A 7,745-nucleotide genomic window follows, 5' to 3' on the forward strand; every position below is an offset into this window, starting at 1 on the left:
AAAAAAAAAAAAAAAAAAAAAAAAAAAAAAAAAAATTCTTGAATGTAAAGGAAGAAGCTTTTTTAAACCAGTTTTGTCTCAATATATTAGAGATAATGGAGAGAGAAAGAGAAGGGGTCAGATACTGCCTTTTTTAGAGAGAGAATTTATTTTATTTTATTTTTTATTTTATTTTATTTTTTATTTTATTTTATTTTTTAGGGACTTTGGAATTGGATTGACTGTCTTTCTAGTTTCTTTTTAATATTTTTTTAAAAACACCCTAATAAATAATAATTACAACCTAATCTCACGCGCTTCCTCTTTTTTTTGGTTTGGGTTTCTTTTGGAGTCACTGCGCGTGTTGTACACGCTCTCTATTATTTTATTTTATTTTATTTTATTTTATTTTTTGGGTCTTCAGCTTTTTCCCACGCAATCGAAGCAATGGCAATGCACGGGTTTTCGCCTTTTCATACTTAGCACTCTCTTTTTAACTTCCTCTTTTTCTCTCTCTCTCTCTCTCTCTCTTAATCATATTATTATCTCTTACTAACTTTTGCATTACCCAATTTTTCTTACCATTAATTCTATACCTTCTTCTTCTCTCTCCCTCTCTCATTTGACTTGACTTGACCCGACCGTCATCGTGTGATCGATAGTTTTATAAAATTAGATTATGGGTCGAAAAATATTATCAATCATATATTGTGATGACTTGACTTCTACAGTTTCTGTTAAAGTTGTTATCACGTGTATGCTATGTTAGTAAGGGTTCGTGAAAAATGTTATTTTCTATTGGATTTGATTGGTAGAAATATGTCGTTTTCTTTTCGTGTGACTGTGTCGATAATTAACTTGTGTTCTGAGTTTTACCGATTATTTGGTAGTGTATAATTAGTAGTTGAAGAAGATTTTATCCTAACTACTTGGAATTGACACTTGGTAGATGAACAATGTATGTAAAACTATCACATTCATCGTATGAACGAACATACAACATGAGTCACAAGAAAATGCTTATATCTAACCTAATTCACAACAAGATGTATTCCTCACTTGGTTTATAAAAGCCTTTGTCTAATTCTAAAACATAATTAAGTTTAACGCTCGACTAGATTAAATGTGGTAGTATTACCAAAAGAAAAAAAACATTCCGAGCCTAGGTCACAACATTATAATTGAGTTCGAAGAGTGTTTTAATGTGACAGGGCTTAAAAATATTATAATTTGTGGGTCTAACTCGAAAAGGTTGTTGTTCAAATCCAAAAATCCAACGCTCGAAATTTTGGTCACTAGAAATTTTCAATAACAATGACATTTGGAGTGTCCTAGTGGCAGTAATCCACTGTTGAGCGTTGTTTAGGGAAGGCGACAATGCTAGAGTTAGCTATATGTTGAAGTGGAACAAGAGTGAGGGAGAGAGGGAGCAAAATAAGAAAGCACATACGAGTGATTATTATCAGGCTGACTCATCGATTGACGGCGAACTACCTCGACATCAATTGAGTGCAAGTCTAGATAGAAATTGAGAGTGGGAAAAAGAAAAATGAGATTAGGAGAAAGAATGTCGAATAATCGTATCTATATACAGAAAAATGTTGTATACAACGATGATTGTTAACGAGAGCAAAATACGTTGATATTGAATGAACCGATCGAGAGAAAAAATTGGTGAATTATTGCGTAAAAAATGTGATATTTTATGATAAAATTGAAATGAAAAAGAAAGATGTCAAACATTGAATTGCTCTCATTTCTTAGGGAATCAAACAAAAACACAATTGGGACTTGAGCGAATTGAAGTGAACACATGTCACCTTTTCAATCACACCCATATCTCAAAAAAAGGAGAACACTTTTCAATTATTCAATTATTATGGCCCAAATAGCAAAAATAAATAAATAATGTAATTTCATTTTGTGTAATATTATTTGATTTAGGCTAATTTCTTAAGAATATGTCTTATCAAATTAATATTTTGTTGACATATTTGGACACATAAACATGTCATATGTAAAGAAGAAGTTAATATCTTAAGAAGATTAACAAATTCATAGTTTGAGTTAAAAAAAAAAATCACTTAACAATTGGTAACTCGACAGCACGATTCTAGGCCATGTAAGGTGAATTGTTGAATCATAACTTATATATGAGTAAAGGAGGAGTACATGAATAAACTTCTGAGATTACATTTGAATGATAGCAATAAGGATAAGATGACTATTTATACCATAAGGTGTACCTTTGTTTCCGGTGTCTCAATCATATGAACTCCAATGTTAAACGCGTTTTGCTTAATGTTTGACTCGTGATAGTCTGTAAGGACATTCTTCATTCTTAGAAGCGAGGAATAAGTACCGTGAGCATGTTGTAAGGGATAAGTACCGTGAGCATGTTGTAAGGGATGCACAAGAATGCCGAAGCATACAAGTGTCAAATTCAGACCACAGTCTTTAAATAACTTAAAGTTAATCTAATGAGAGTTTTGATTTTTAACCAATTTGAGTATAGCATAACTTAACTAGTTAATATATATGTCTTCGTTCAGGTTAAAAATTCAAATATTTTATTTCGACTTATATATTGTTGAGCTAAAAGATAAGTTTCACCAATATAATCATTCAAATCTAATGGGTAATGATCCGACTTTTTTACACACGGACTATCAAATTTCTTACTTTTACCCGGGCTTTTGAAATTGAAAAATGAAAAAGTTGCGTCTGGACCACATTATAAAAAAATAAAAAAGAACTTTTGAAGATATGCATCGATTTAAATAAACCAATCAAAGGACTCACAATCTGTTAGACCCCATAAAAACATTGGAGTCATTCTATATAAAAACAACTTTCAAAATAGAGTTATAGATCAGGATAATCTATCTCAAACTTAACTAACACATAGACACTCTGACCACTTAGTCTGTATGTTGGAGACTAATTCTAAAAATTTATTAACTATATATAATGACCTAAAATAATACTCTGGTTCTAACCCAAAAACGTAATTCTAGCTATAACTAAAGGGTTATAAACTTGTTCCAATTAATAGTTATCTTAAAGAAAGGTGGTGACACGCGACGACGTTGATGATGAAACGTTGTTGGATGCTGCAAGGATTAGAGGAGAAGTACATGAATGAATGGATACGAGATTACCAAATCTGAATAAAAAAGATTTAATAAAGAATTAATATATAAAGAAATGAATGTGAAATAGATTAATGATATTAAAGAGGGAGGAAGAAGTAAAAAGGGAAGAAAACAAAATTAAAAGTAGGGAAGAGGAATAAATGCATGGAAACAAAACAGGTGAGAAGCAAAGCGAGCAATAAAGGAAGGAAGGGAAAAAGGCAAAATTAAAGTTTTTTTATTTTTATTTTTGTTTTTATTTTTGGAGGTTAGGTCGGTCGGTCGGTCGGTTTTCTTCATTCATTTTCAACTTTTCGTTTTCAATTCCCTCAAAACTACGTACCACTTACGTCTCTTCACCTCTACTTTCCTTTTCTTCTTCTTCAATTTAATTCATTGCAATAATCTCATCTTTTCATTTCTTTTTTTAAAATCTAATATCTTCGTACGCGTTTTAAAATTTTGAGGTTAACGACGATATGTAATATGAAAAAACGGACAATATCTACTGGCGCCGTAAGCTTGGATTACTACAAATTGTATAAGAGCCAGACATTGGACGAGCAGTGTGCTAACGAGGACGCTAGACCTCCTAAGGGGTCGATTGTGAGATTCCACACCGTTTGGAGAAGAGAACGGAACATTTTTTTATGAGGGTGTGGAAACCTTTCCTTAGCATACGCGTTTTTAAACTATCAAACGACTACGATACGTAACAGGGCCAAACACAGACAATATTTTCTAGCGATGAATTTGAATGATAACCCATGTAGAAATATTCGTAAACTCGTTAATCTCAAATAAAGTCGCTTTTAGTCATAAAACTTTCAATTTCATCCTATTGCATCTCAAGCTTAAATAAATGTTGCAATCTTAATCTAAATATTAAAAAGTATCGCAATTTAACTATGTAATAAGCTTTTGCTCGGAATGTCGTTTATAAAGCTTTTTTCTTTATGAGTTCAATAAATAAGCAAAATATGTTCGAGAGCTACAAAAATAAAGAAAGAGCCTCTCATCTTTAGGATCAATCTATATGATCCTAGTTCATTTATGTATCTCTTATTTATTGGAGTGTCATAAATCTAATGATAAAAACTACACCATTTATTTAAGTTTAGGATCCAAATTGATAAACCCGAAAAAATTGGTACTTTTTGAACATGGGACTCAACATAAACCTTACTTTTTCGGGGTTAAATTATATTTAATTTCCCATGGTTGATTATGTAATCTTTGAAGGCTCATTATCCCAAACCACACCCCAATTTATATATCATCAATTGGGGCATTGGCACCCACACTTAACTTTCCCAAAAGAAACCAAAGCAAAAGAATATGCTCCAAACCCAACAATTTTTTTTTTTTTTTGTTTTTTTTTTTTGTTTTTGATAATCTAAACTCAATCATGCTTACATTCCTTCATTTAAATATTAATTTTCAAAAGCTTATTTCACAAAAGGACAATAATATGAGGCTTACTAATGATAATCACACTTTTTTTGGGATTCTAAACCACTCCCATTTTTATTTATTGTTAATTAGGTGTATCTTATGACGGATCATTTTTTTTAAAGTAGGTAACGACTCGAATTTCATATACGTATCAATCAGAATCGTTACTAAAAAATAAAGCTTTTGTAATTTACGAACATAAAGTTGTTTTTACAAACAAGTAAAGCACACCGTTGTCAAATTTCGGGGTACTCCTATGATAGTGCTTTCGAACATTTAAAAGGAATAGGTTAACACTACAAAGCTTTATTAAAAGTGCTGTTGGTTTACAAGCTCCCTTACATAAAACAATCTAGCCTATTCTCTCAATTCTACTCGTCAATCCAACGTCACAATCTTACCTTTATTTGAAAAATTATTTGGAAAGAATTGTGATTGCGGACAAAGATTTTAAACCATACACCCTCTCAATCTCATCAAAATTCCAAGAAATGGTCTCAAACTCGCTAAAACTAGAGTAAACCCATCAAAATTAAACATGAATTGGAGGACAAACCAACTTGGATTAAAGAACTAATCAAACCGAATCATCAAAACTAAATATATCCATCAAATTGACTCAGAACCGGTAGAAACAAGTCAAAATGGTCCAAATTGACTAAGAACTAACTCAAATGGATCGAAAACTGGTAAAGAATCGATGAAGTGATCATTCAATCGGCTGAAGATCGTCAAACCAAGCGTTAGACGGTGAACCACAATAAATCGAAGCTAACCATTTCTAACTTAATTGGGCATCTATTTAACTTGATTTCAAATATTATGTTGATCGACTCTTGTGAATAAATAGTGCATATAATTCAATATCAACAACATTGAAAAAGTAAAATAGTAAAATTCATTTGGTAATAAGCACAAAGGTAAAAAAATGATTTTTTTTTACTTTTTCATCCTTTAAAATCTAATAAGAGCGATTCTTTCTTTAAAAAGGAAAATTATGAAAATAATAAGTTGACTTTGTACACTAAAACGTGTAAATTAAGACAAAGTCAAAATCATGATAAAAAAAAAGGTGTAAATATCAAATTTCAATCCCGTAGTTAATCTTTCGGTCTTTAAATATCTAAATAGGTATGTATGACTAATGTCCATGCCTGTATGAACGATATGGATGTTAGTCGCATGAGTTACAAGTTTTGAAACCAAGTGTAGAGTAAAAACTAAATAATTGAAACGAAGGTTAAAACCACACCCTTATAAGAAATGTTTCGTTCCTTTCTACAATCGATGTGAGATTCCACAATCCACCTCCTATGGGGGCTAGCGTCCTCGCTGACACACCACTCGGTGCCTGACTCTGATATCATTTGTAATAGTCTAAGCCCACCACTAATGAATATTGTCCGCTTTGACCCGTTACGTATCGTCATCAGTCTCACGATTTTGAAACGCGTTTACTAGGAAGAAATTTTCACATTTTTATAAAGAATGTTTCGTTTCACTCTCTAACCGATGTGTGATATGTGATCTGACATTCAAAAATTATTTAATCATTTTTCCAAATCTACAAACGTAGGTATAATAGAGGAGGAGGAAAAACGAAAAAAAGGAAAAAAAAAATGATTGATAAATAGCTTTTTGAAAGCGCACGCGTTGGTGAGTTTGACTTGGAGTTTACGCGTTTTTTGAAGACTTCCACTCAATCGTTTCTCACACCAATCTTAAAAAGCAAAAATGGAAACCTTTTCATCAAACTTCAACCTAACGTGGATCTTCATTTCTACTTTCCTCTTAAACTAAAATTAATTAATACGACCCATTTTCGTCTTCTTTTGTAAAATATATCATCACGGTTGGAGAGGAAAACGAAATATTATTCATAAGTTTGTGAAAATCTCTTCCTAACAAACGCGTTTTAAAATCGTGAGACTGACGATACGTAACGGACCAAAATGGACAATAACTACTAGGTATGAGCTGACGATACGTAAACAAATGTATATTTTGTTTCATCAAAGTTTGAGAAAATTGGTTTTAAATTGGTATGAAACCAAAGTGTAATGAATCATTAGTTTTTGTGAACACTTAGAAATTTTAATTTCAAGGTTTGCATCTATTTTGGACTTTAATTAAGAATAATAATAATGATTTTTGTTTTAGAAAAATAAAAGAAGAAAGTTTTTAAATGCATGGTTTAGAGATATAAAGTGATTGGGAAAGATGGTCAAAATTAATAGACGTGTGAAGATGTGTAGTTTTGGAGTTGGTGGGGTACACATTTTGGTGGAAGCATGCCTTCCCTTCTTCAATAATTATTTTTTTAAAATAATGATTCTATTAGACAAAATGTAGTTTAATATCATTGCATACCATTGACATTCTATGTAATGAGAAAATTTATAAACAACATTTTATTCTATTTTATTGTTTTTTTTTTAGTCCGATGATTTTCTTTTGGACGAGTTTGTGTTTGAGTTTGTTGGAAAAGTTGAGGATCGTTGCGACGTGTTGGTGGAAGTTGGAGGTCAATGACACTGCTGTTCGTCTTGAAGCATCATCTAAGTCCAAACCAATGGTCAATTGATCATAGATCAATGGTTAAGCTCTTAGATGAACCATCACTTTCTCGATTTTTGTGGGTTTCAATAGTCGTTTTGTGCGAATTCCGTAGGTATTGGTGATGGAAGTGTGAAATTAATAAGGGTATTATATTCTCCATTGTGTTTCGATCATTGTCGTGGTGCTCTGCTATCGTGAGATATTGTGAATCGTCGAAGGTAAAAACTGTAATGACTTACTTTTCAAGAGACTCAAGCCGCGTATCATAGCTAACTGATAGAAAAGTTTGAAAAGTTACCATAATTTAAAATACTAAAAATATGCATGCATTAATTATAAAATCAGTTAAAAACGGTACAATTTCAAACAAAAGGCGACATCATATTCAAATTGATACATGAAAATGAGAGAGAATCGAAAATTAAAAGGCTTAGATCTATCTCAATCCCTAAAGTTCCACAGCTCGTGTCTGCCCTCACCTTGACGGCTCATCTAGGTCTCATCTGAAAAGACATAAAGTAGCATGGATGAGTATAAAAATACTCGTAAGTAACTTGGCTCTTAAATCTTATTCTCATTTCATTTGGTGTCTTATTTATACCTAGATGTGCATTCTTA

Source organism: Cucurbita pepo, chromosome LG11 (genome assembly GCF_002806865.2).
Source record: "Cucurbita pepo subsp. pepo cultivar mu-cu-16 chromosome LG11, ASM280686v2, whole genome shotgun sequence".
NCBI classification, from domain to species: Eukaryota; Viridiplantae; Streptophyta; class Magnoliopsida; order Cucurbitales; family Cucurbitaceae; genus Cucurbita; species Cucurbita pepo.